This window comes from Balaenoptera physalus (assembly GCF_965194825.1).
Source record: "Balaenoptera physalus genome assembly, chromosome: 1".
In the NCBI taxonomy this organism is placed as follows: Eukaryota; Metazoa; Chordata; class Mammalia; order Artiodactyla; family Balaenopteridae; genus Balaenoptera; species Balaenoptera physalus.
This window is the reverse complement of record NC_138882.1, coordinates 137,854,862-137,867,007: the sequence shown is the minus strand read 5'-3', so window position 1 is coordinate 137,867,007 and position 12,146 is coordinate 137,854,862. Positions and strand designations below refer to the sequence as shown.

Below are 12,146 nucleotides of genomic sequence, written 5' to 3'. Positions count from 1 at the left end.
TAAACGCTGTTACATCCATTTTAGATTAAGAAGCAACTAGGTAGTCATTCTCCTGCTTTGAACAGCACAGCTGCTTGAAGGCATAGGAGTGGGGGGTTTGAGAGAGAGAGAAAGACTGAGGAGGACTGAGACGTGTGTGTGCAGCTCACTGACATTTACAGTCACCAGCTGGGCTGGGCATGGCCGACAAACAATGAATGTGGGCTGTTACACTGGTGATTAAAGGGCTTGTGATTCCAACAAGATGGACTGAGTCCTGAATATGAATAAGGAATATCAGTGGGCCAATGAGGCATGCCAAGTGCAAGCATTAGGAGCTCAGAGAAGACAGAGTCAGTGAGGGCTTGAGCAAGCAGACATGCACGAAGGACACTTCTTAAATGGATCAGTCCCTTAAGGATACGAACTGGATGGGTGGTGGCAAAGGAGTGGGGAGAATTTAGAACGGTTATTGAGGGGAGCAGTAGAGAGTGGAGGAAAGCTGATTCTGTTACGTGAAAATGGGAGCCACTGAAGGTTTCTGACCAGAATGACAGGCATAGGGAGTGCTATCAGAAAAACAATCCAACAACCTTTTGTAGGATGGGATAGAAGTGGGGGACAGAGAGAGACAAGTAGAGTATTTCCATGGAAGGTCTAGAGGGCAGGCAATACGGTATAGGTCATATTTACGATCAGATGGCACTGGGTTCAAATCTGGGCTGTGCCACTTCGAGTGTATGTGGAATGAGCCACTTAGCCTCACTGAACCCCGAGGCGCTCTATCTGTAAAATGGGGTAACAAGAGTGCCTACCTCACAGGACTGTAATGATTAAATGGGATCATATAGAAAAGAGCCTGGCACACGGAAACCACCCAGTGTTATCTATCAGCATCAGTACTGCCATTAGGAGTTAGAGCATAAGGTTTCACACATATGGAGGCAATTGGAATGTAAAGAAAAAGCTGGATGCAAGAGACAGGTAGTGTAAGAATGAACAAGACTTCTTTCTTTGGGCTGGACGGGGATCAACAGCCCGGAAATGGCGGCTGAGCGCTACACTTTGGAGGGAGAGCATAAAGAAGAGAGCAGGGCGCACCCCTGGGCCTTCCCCGTGTGTCGGAGGACAATAACGGCAGCTTCAAAGGAGCAGAGAAGGGGCAGGGCGACACCATCACAAAAGCTAGGGGAAGAGGGGCAGGAAGGGCACGTTAATGCTGTGTAAATATGTTTAGTCAGTTAGTTATAAATATGTTTAGTTAAAATATATCCAGAAAACACACTGGAATAGTCCACAATGTAGCTCTAGATAGGCGGTGAGAATTTTAGGGGATTTTTAGTGTTTTTATGCACTCCTGCAGTGTGTATGTTTTTATTTATTTTTTTGCTCTTAATAGCTAATACTTGTACAGCACTTACACTTGCCAAGCATTGTTCTAAGAGCGTTACAGATATTAACTTACTTCAGCCTCAAAACAACACTATGAGGTTGTTACTATTGTTTTTCCCAGTTTAGGATTAAAGGAACTGAGGGAGGCAGACGCTTAGAACACAGCCAAGGTCAGAGCAAAGGTAAGTGCAGGAGCCAGCACTGCGATCCCGGCAGCCTGGCTCCGGAGTCTGTGCTCTCAACCACATGTGATGCTTTTATGATTAAAAAAAAAAAAAATCCCAGTAATTGTTATTCACAAAACCAGGAGGAGGGGCAGTTATTAGTCACTTTACAGGGATAAAGGAAGGAGAGAGCAAGCATAGCTCATGGAACTTGGTGATGGGAGGGCCCCTGAGTGAGTGGTTTCCACAGTGTGAAGGGAAGGGAGGTCGAAGGATAAGGGACCAAGAGAGAAGCATTGATTCAGGAATGGTGAGCACAGGGGGATATTAGAGAAAAGTGGCTGAAAGCCTTCTAATAGGTGAGGAAAAAAGGGAGACCAACTACCGATGCACCAACAACATGGGCGAATCCCTTAGACATCATGCTGAGCGAAGGAAGCCAGTCACAGAAGAGTGCATACTAATTCCATTTTCTTACAGTTCAAGGCAAAACTAATCTATGGTGACAAACGAGAAGGGTAGGGAGAGGGGTGAGGAGGTAGATGAAGGAAGACTGGCTATGAAATTTGTTGCTAATTGTTGAAGCTCGGTGGCAGGTATGCGGAGTGCATCCTACTTTAGTGTATGTTTGAAAATTTCAAGGATAAAAAGTTAAGAGTAAAATTCTATGATCCTAAACACTTCCTAATCTATAACATGATAATGACCAACACCATAAGATGAGCTCTGTCATGAAAGAGTGGAAGATATGTTAATTATTATCTACTGTTTCCTCTTCCAGATCACCATCTAGCAAGTATGGCCAATGTCCACAATACAGAGGAAGTAATTTAATTGCCTTTTTAGGAGGCGCAGAGGGGATTAAAACAGCCATGATCTGGGCCCTGTGCCTACTGTACGTGGCACGCAGGCCCTGAGTCACAGGTGCCAAAGTTTAACTTGCCAGGAAGCTTCGCACCCTCCTTGCATTCACTGACCAAGAAAAAAAAAAAAAAAAAAAGGCCCAACTCTGGTCCCAATACCCATAACTTGTACATGCTACCGACTACATAATAGGATACTTAATTTTTCTTTCTTTCTTCATCTCACCTTCTCCCATGAAACGATAGCCAGGGAACATGCCCAACCTCCTTTCCAACACGTCTGGACTTGATAACTGCGTTGGGGAAAAGCAGTGTCTATCGAATTCCTGGAATGACCAGCAAGATGAACTTTCCATGCTGGCCCTCACAGGTAAAGTACCTGTTTGTTTTGAGCCTCATGGAACCTAAAAGTTTATATATTTTCAAAGGGAAAGAACTGAAGATACAAGGGGTCCCCAAGGAAGCTTCTTGTAGTTCTAACTCATTCTCTATGTAAAAGGATTAGAGCTCTCCCTTTCAAAGCAAATTTGTTGATTCCCTCCTTTTCCAAAAAATGTTACTTGAGGGAAAACATGGACTAGGAAACCAAGCCAAGTCATTTAAGGTCCAAACCTCATCAGCAACATCAATGCAATTTAAATAATTTGGCACCCAAAAGGCACACTTCTACTGCAGCTCACTGAGTTCTGTAAAATTTCAGAATATCTCTGTTCACCTTAACAGGTGATCTAAAATTCCTCAGAAGTATGAATTAATTCAAATCCATTAAAATTGTTCTTTCAATGAGATATAGAACTTTTGAGAAAGAGGGCTGAATCAAGCAGAAGATATATCATGACAGAATGACACTCAAGACCACTGGAAAGAGGACATCAGTTCAAATACACAGCATGTTACTACCAACAACTTGCTTGTTAAGGTTTGTTCTCTTAAACATAAGAATTTCACAAAACAAGATGATCAAATGGAATGCAGTGGGAAAGGACGCTGCCTGTTAAGCCCAGATAAAGAATTTCTATGGCCACTCTCAGCCCCAGATTTTCCAGGCCAGAACTATTTCAAATATTCTGCTTCTCTTGGTGTACTAGTAACTTACCAGACCACACGTCCCAAGGGCTGGCTTTACGACTACAGCCATCATACTTCTCACAAATATTTTGCATCTACTTCACCCACCAGAGTCCTTCTTTAAGTCTAATTCTCTCTCTGATGGTTGGCCCTTGAGGCCAGCCACCCCGTATTACATAGTTCTCTACTTCTGCCATATACAATACACACGAAATAACTACATACTGATTTGGTTTGTTACGAGACATATGGATAGCCCTGGCAGGAAGCAATGGCTTTGCGATTTTTCCTTTTCCTAATTCAGCAAACAGAAGGGGCAATATATTCCTGGGGCTGGACACACAGCAGGAACTCAATAAATACTTTCTCCAATAAAATTATGACACAGGGATCTGTGGCAGTATTTTAGATGAGTGATGATAAGGGCCTGAACCCAATGTATAAAACTCAGAATTTCTGAAACAAATGGGGATCATGTCACATTACAAAAGGATTCCTTCAGGTAATACTTTCCCAGATGCGTTATCTCTGGATGAAGAGGTCAAGTCAGAGAAACTCACTGTATTAGCTCGGATTCTGATTATATATCAGTTAGGAACCATAACAAACATCTCTGAAGTATAACATTTTACACAACTCCTTCTTATGTCTTAAGCACAGTTTTACTTGAGTTTCCAAAATGAACACTAGGGCATATACTTTCCTCATTCCTGTACTTATGAAAGTGAGGGTGACATAGATGTTGGTTTTAGGCTACCTGCTACCCTTGGTTTCAAAAGCAGCTCCTTATCTGGACTCTGGCCTCGGTGGCACTTTTCCCCTTATATTAAGGACGAATATAGGAAAGTACAATTGTGATGCTGCAAGCTCTGGAAAGAAAGAACTACCCCCAGATGCCTCCATTGCTTAAGTCTGCTTCTGCAGGTCAGGTGCTTATAGTGGAGGGAAGGGGGCTGCTTCCCAAGGGTAATTCATCTTATGAGTGGCACTGGGAGTAACATATACCTTCCAGCAAATGCTAATACCAATATGACAACATTAGTGCCTGTTATTTATTCAGGCATTTAACTGTAAAGTTAAACTTTTCTAACACTTAATGAGTCCAGGGACTAAATTCCTGGGAGAGATCATAAGAAATCAGCATTTAGTTGTCTGTGACCAAATACGAGTTTCAGAAGGTTGAAGTAGATTCTATCAAAAGTTTGTCCTTGGGGTATTTTCAGAAGCACATGAGATTCTTTGGAACAATTTTATGCATAATATAAGTCAAAATAAATGACATGTGTTTATATTACATGTAGAAATTACATGCAGAAATTATGAGACTGATTTTAGTAGATTGAAAAAATAAACATATCCAAGTCTTATAAACAGCCATTATCTGTCAGTGTCAACATTTATAAATGAACTGACCCAGTGATCACATGATCACAGGATGCTTGTGCCTTCATTTATAAATGAAAACCATCCCCAGCTAAATTCTGGGGAAACATGCCTATGTGTCACATACAGACGCTGCCATATGTTTGTATGTCACTTTTGCCTTGACCCAATGTCGAAATCTGGTATTCTATTTCTCATGGGGTAAGCCTGGTATCCCAATAATGCCCCCAAGATGGAAATTTATGAAGTGCTTTCTCATATACCATCTATATCAGATGGGGTCAACTAAATACTTAATTTCATTTTAATTTCTACTTATGGACTTGTGTGAACCTCTTGAATTTAGCATGCAAATGTATGTGGTCAATAGGTAAGATATTTTTGCAGAAAACCGGAAAAGTATCAGAATCCTTTGCCTCACAAGACTCTTACTTCTTAGTAGCCTATCAGGTGCTTCCCTTCTTAATATTTAGTGTAACATTCACTTTTAGTAATTCCATATACTTCTTAAATAGAGGAAAGTATTGGTTTTTCCTCTCTGAGAGACAACCGTTTAATGACATTTTCTTAGACGCAGATTATACCTGCACTTAAGAGGTAGCGTGGAGTGAAACACAGAAACCACAAAGTGACTAGACATTGGACTCCTAACAGGGTTGCTTTCAGAATCACCTGGGCAGTTCTTTCAGTGCGCCCAGGTCTGAAGTTCACCCCCAAACCTCCAGAATCAGAACATCAGGGTAAGTCCTGGGAAAAGTACATTCCGAAGAAGTTCCGGGTGATCTGGATGTACATTTGGGTAAAAGAGCCGCAGGGACTAGAATACATCAGGGCTGTTCAGCACAACACCTGGGACTCCCTGACTCCTCATCTGCCAAACTGGTGGCCACTCATTTGCCCTCTCTGGGTCTCAGCTTCCTCATCCGTAACAAAGGACAACAATGTACACGCTCTGCACCTCTTCTTTGCTTCTCTCTGAGTGGTCCTCTCTTTCCTGCTCTTTAGAATTACTCAGATCATTGGTTTAAGCACTTACTATTTATATATTGTCATAATGATCACGGCAGGGACAAAGTCACTAAAGTAAACCGTGTAGGGACACAAACAGGTGAATCTAGTGCCCTGAAAGAATTACGCACATGGGAGGGGGGTGTGTGGTCAGCACAGAGCTATTTCTGAAGCCCCAGAAGACTTTATAAGCGGGGATCAGCCCAAATAGGGGAGGGATGGGGCAGGGGAGCTTTCCTTACCAAGTAGGTTCTGAAGCAAGCAAGCATATGGGAGAGAAAATACTGTTCATGGATGTTTTAAAATAAAGCCATGCTCACAAATACAGTAAGCTTTCTTAGCCAGAATGTTCTGGGAAGGGCTATCAGAGTGAATTGAAATTTCTGGGTGAGTTACCATGTGCAAGGGCACGCTGTTGCCAATTTTCAGAGATAACAGCACAATACACACATAACCCTGAACATTACTGATGGTTAAGAAGGCACTTCCGTGAAATGTCATGATTCCAGATAAAGCTGAAGAACTCTTGGAACAAGTCCATTTTTTGACACTGACACTGCTGGACTGTCCCACCCTCCTGACTCTGCCCTCGGTCTCTGAGCCCCGATCCTCCCCTGGGCATGTCTGCAGGCCTCTGACTGTCCCGCTCTGTCTCCCGGGCTGACATCTTTCCCTCTCCAAGTCCTCCAAGCTCAGCCGTCCTTGAAGACTTTGCCTGCGTGCTTATTTTTCCTCTCTCTGTCCTCCCTCCTTCCATCTCCCTCCAAGGGCTTGCAGAGGATTCTTTTTTTTTTTTTTTTAATTAATTAATTTATTTTTGGCTGTGTTGGGTCTTCGTTGCTGCTCGCGGGCTTTCTCTAGTTGCAGTGAGCAGGGGCTACTCTTCATTGCGGCGGCTTCTCTTGTCGCGGAGCACGGGCTCTACACATGCGGGCTAGCTGTAGCTCGCTGGCTCTAGAGCGCGGGCTCAGTAGTTGTGGCACATGGGCTTAGCTGCTTGGCAGCATGTGGGATCCTCTTGGACCAGGGCTTGCACCCGTGTCCCCTGCATAGGCAGGCAGATTCTTAACCACTGCGCCACCAGGGAAGTCCCTTACACAGGATTCTTACATCTGTGTCTGGTCCCGGAGCTGTCTGCGGGACCCCCTCATCCACACAGCCTGCCTGCTCCTTAAACTTGTCAGAAGTCAGGCTCCCCTTCTTCTTCTCCCCGGGGGCCCTTCTCTGGACTTGGCTTCTCAATCTCTCTGCTAAGAAAGCAACCTTTATTACGGTTACCTAGATTCAAAACTTTAGTTCTGTTTCTGAGACCACCCCCTTGCTCCCTGACATCCAAAGAGGTGACCAGTCCTACAGGTTCTATTTTCCTATCCACACCTTGCTCTCTGGTACCCCTGCCATCAACCTCTTAATTAAGGCCCTCCTTCGATATGTGTTTGGAGATGACTACAACCACCTTGCTTTTCTTGGTTTCCCTGAGCTCTCCCCCAACAGCTGTCAACTTGTCAGACTGCTGGCCATGGACCAGTAATCCTAGATAATGGCAAAAGCTAATGAAACAGATAGGAGCACGCCTGCTCTGCTGGAGGGTGACTGTGAATGAGGAGCTCAGAGCACTGCCACTAACTCGGCCTCCCTTCTCTCTGCCCGGTGGCAGCCCCTAAGGGGACTCTGCAGATTCCCAGGGCTCTCCAAAACCATGCTCAGAGACATCAAAGATACCACAGCCAAATAAATCTTCCTAAAATTCAACTCTGATCTTATGATGCCCCTCAAAAATCATCAACTGGATGGGGGGAGGGAATACAAAATATGGCAATAGTCACTTGGGCAGAACATTTACATATTGCCATTCTAGTCGTATATCCGCCTAAAGACGTGCATTAGAATGTTCATAGCAGACCCCAGATGGAAACTGCTTAAACGACCCAAGCAGGAGAATAATAACTCACTCAATGCAATATTCCATAGCAAATGACAAGCTCCAAATACATGCAACCACATGGATGAAAGCCCCGAATCCTAGCCAATAGACCACCAGGGAACCGTGTAACAATATGGATGAATCTCACAAATATAATGTTGAGTGAAAGGAGCCAGACACAAAGAGTAAAAGGAAGTACCTACCACACGGGGCCATTAAGCACAAAAACAGGGGAAACTAATCTATGCTGTTCGATGTCAGGCCAGTGGTTACTCCTGAAGGGAAAGGTGGCAAAGGGGACACAAAGGGACTTTTCCAAGTGCTGGCTACATTTGTGTGTTTAGCTTGTGAAAAAAATCATTATGCATACGATTTGGGTCAGCAGCTGCGAGATATAACACTTCAAAAGAAAGTAAGAAACAAAAAACATCAACTGCTCCCGATTAACTGTTGAAGTCAACGCAACTTTCACTATGGCCCAGAAACCCTTCACAATATGGCTGTAATCTACCTTTCCAGTCGTCAACTATTTTTTTTGCTTTGGGATTCTTTCCCCGAAAAGGTCCAGGTCCCCTCTATGAAATGCTGTGGGTATGTACATTTTCTGGGGAGAGGGTCCACAGCATTAATCGAAGGGGGCCCACAACCCAAAAGAGGTAGGAGAAAATAACCTGACTTGTAGCTCCTCAAATGGTCCCTGGAATTGAACTCTGACTTGCCCTTCCCAGGCCCCCTGTTGAGATGCCACCCCTGCTTCCAGATCCTGTCAGGTTGCCTCTATCACCAAGTCTCTGTTTATCCTCCAACCTAAAGCTCCCCCCACCTCCATCCCACAGCTGTTTATCAGGAGGCTGCTCTGATGCTTTGGTAGGCACTGAGCATGTACAAATAAACAAACCCTCAAGGAGCTTTCCATCCAGCAGAGGGAAAACTGGAGCGTCCACAAATAACTTGAAGCAGAAAAGCTGCATCAGGAGAGACAGAGAGGTCAGTACAAGGGAGAGTTCAGAAGAGGGAGGGATTTGTTCTGGCTGGGGGAAATCTGGGCAGGCTTTATGGGAGAGGTGGCACCACACTGCAGGCTTTGGAGCTGGGAGGGTAGGGCATTCCAAGTGGAGGGGCAAAGGCTATGAAAGCCCTGGTGCTGTGCAGGGAAAGGCAGGTAGCGGTTAGCTTCGGCAGAGCATAGACACCATGAAGAAGAGCTGGAAGGGGTGTGGAATAGAGTCAGAAGGTTGGCTGCCAGGCTCAGGAGTTTGGATTTTATGCTGGAGGCAACTGAGAGCCACTGAAAAATTTTAAGCAGGGACTGATATGATCAGAGATGTGCCTCCTTGGTAGGTCAGATGGATGGAGATGATCTGTTTCTCCTTTGAGGGTCTAGAACACACTGTCCTGCCTCTGGCACTTAACTGCCTCTTGCTTTGTAATGCGGTTATCTGTGTGCTTATCTTCTGGTGCTCCTCACCCCCACTGGACTTAAGCTAATGAAAGACAGATATGGTTTCAGTGCTACTGTACTGTCATATGCACAGTGGCACTCAATAAATATTTACTTAATAAATGAATACGCAATGTCTCCTTAAAATGGGTTTTGAGTGAATGAGGAAAGAGAGTGGGAAGGTGGGACAGAAAGAAACCACAGGGCGTAGCATAATTGAGCTGGACAAGTTCAGGTGCGCCATTCAACTGTACGATTTGATGTCTAGGCCCAGATGTTCACTACACTGAATGACTGACATCTGGAGGGAAAACCTGTCATCACGAAGGAGAACGTTTAAAGTTCCTTAAACCCTAGAGGAAGTGTATGTGAGGAGTGGGGTCCCACTCTGTGTCATTCTTCAACAAACACTGACATCAGTCAGTTAGAGGTGCCCTCAGCATAAAGTGACTGTTGAAGCAGGACAGTCCCGTTAAATGCTTAGCGCCTAGAATATGGAATCTGAGAGTCCAGCCTCACCCTGGGCCCTGTTCCCTGACTTCCGGTGGCATCTGGGAAGGTAGGAAAAAGAGACAGACTATTCACCCTCTCAGACCCTCCTCGTGTTTCTTATCAACAAAGAGGGGATCCCTAGGACAGCAAGTACTTTGAATACTGCAAAGGAAGGGGCTCTGCCTCCAAGTCAGTGCAGAAAGTGAACGCTGTGTTGGGAGAGAAATCAGCTCAGGCACTGAGTACCCTGCCTGCCCCGCCCCCAGCATAGTACCGCTAATAATAACATCCAGGGGGCCAGTTTTTCTTTTCAAATCCCCACCTTTTACCTTTTGAAGCTCTTTCACTCCTATTATCACACCTCATAACCACCCTGTAATTAAATTACTTTGTATGTCTAGCATCTGAGAAAACTGAGGCAGAAGGAAATCTGATTTGTCCAAGGCCCCTCAGAACTGGGAAAAGACCACAGTTCCTGACTTCGAGACAAGGTTCTCTCCCCACTCGAATCTTTCCCCGCTGGGCAGGGGTCCAAAGTTTGGTGGTGGAACTCTCACAGGGAGTGAGGACTTTGCAGAGGTGACCCAGTGATAACAATGGCCCCTCCGTTTGGTTAGGGCCTGGGTGATTAAAGTGCTTTATCATGGCCAAGGGCAATACAGGGGGAGCTGAACCCCTGAAGACCTGAGCAGCCTGGGTGGCTTACCAGAGGGAAGGCGTGGGAAAGGAAAAGCAAAACTTAGCACCACTTGTAACTGCACAGGCTCCAAAGCCACCCACTGCACTGCTGAGCCGAGCCTGTACCATACTCACTGGGACTGGAATTGGCCCATTTTCTGGTCTGGTCTGTTTCCTTCCTTCTTACTGCAAAGCCTCCCAGCCTAGGCAGACAACACCCATTATTAACCACTACTATTTAGTCTAGCCCTATTTTTGGAGTCTACCTAGGGGTGTTTCCCTTTTATTATTTTCTTCTTCTTCTTTTTAATAACAAAAGGAATATGTTGAAAAATTCAATCTATAGGCATGTGAATCGAATAAAGAGTTAAAACTCTTTGCTTCTAATTTCACTCGAAAGGGCAAAGGGGTAACTACTGTCCCTAGTCTTTTTCCTTCCTTCCACACCTTCCTCTGGTCTTCCCAAACACACACATCATACACATATATGTGGATTTTCAAACAAATGGAGCCATATTTACATATAGTTCTGCAAATTTCACTTTTTCACTCAATAATAAAAATATTACGGGCAACCAGCCTTGCTCACATAGAGGGTTGGTGCATTTTTCTAATTTGAATTTCTCATTTTGAGACATTTAAAATTTAGAGAGGACTTCCCCAGTGGCACAGTGGTTAAGAATCCGCCTGCCAATGCAGGGGACACGGGTTCGAGCCCTGGTCCGGGAAGACCCCACATGTCGCGGAGCAACTAAGCCCGTGCGCCACAACTCCTGAGCCTGCGCTCTAGAGCCCGCGAGCTACAACTACTGAGCCCGCGTGCCTAGAGCCCATGCTCTGCAACTAGAGAAACCACCGCAATGAGAATCCTGCGCATCGCAACAAAGAGCAGCCCCCGCCCGCTGCAACTAGAGAAAGCCCTCCCACAGCAACGAAAACCCAACACAGACAAAATAAATAAATAATAAAATAAAAGATATTAAAAAAAAATTTAGAGAAAAATCACAAAGGGCAATGTACACATATGGTGCTCATTTTAAAAACTAGTAAATTCCTGTAATTGCTCTACTTCTCTCCAATGGACTTCTCTCTGATCCTTCCCGGGAGTCAACGCACAACCAACTTTGGAACGTGCAGAGGAGGGGAAGAACCGGCCCCACCAAGCGCTATCTGTCTGCTGCAGGACTTTGCATGAGGCGGCTCAGGCTGGCTGGGTGCTGAGACACCAGGACCAGAAGCCGAGCCTGCAGAATTGCAAGGCTTCTCATCCGGCGCTGGACCCCCCTGCAGGAGCTGCTCTGGTTAATGGCAGGTGACGGGGGAGCAGCAAATTCAGTGAAAGCGCAATGCTTTGCAACAGTTTCCCCTTCTGGAAGTCCAGGAGCCAACAGTGTGCAAGGGCAGCTGCCTTGTTTAAACACAGGGAACTTGAGTTCCTTTCTTACCAGCACATTCTCTCTGCAGATTCTCCTGGGGCCACCCACAGGCATGTGGCTAATGACGATAGCTGTCCCCTGTCCCAGCAAGAGTGCATGCTAATCCTGACTCAAGGGCAGAGACCTAAGCCTAGCTCTGAGCTGCTATCTGGACCAACCAGATGGTGAGAGGCAGAGAGAATCCAGGGCAGCTAGAGAGAGCACCAAGGGAAAGAGGGAGGGCAATGCTTCCTGTCTCATGTGTTTTCTAAGCACCATGAAATAGCATTTTGGCTTCGGCCAGACCCCACAGGTAGTAGCAAATGTTTTGATACATCC

General features: G+C 45.3%; 1 protein-coding gene across 10 annotated transcripts in view; it reads right to left on the bottom strand.

Moving 5' to 3' along the window:
- GNG12 (G protein subunit gamma 12) overlaps positions 1 to 12,146 on the bottom strand; it is a 123,929-nt gene that overhangs the window by 17,691 nt on the left and 94,092 nt on the right. For 5 of the 10 annotated variants that reach the window (XR_014251577.1, XR_014251578.1, XR_014251579.1 and 2 more), the window contains one exon: positions 10,528 to 10,595. The exons of the other annotated variants lie outside the window; for them this stretch is intronic. The gene's annotated coding sequence lies outside the window, so the exon portion shown is untranslated. The remainder of the gene's footprint in view (positions 1 to 10,527; positions 10,596 to 12,146) is intronic. 10 annotated transcript variants of the gene reach the window in all.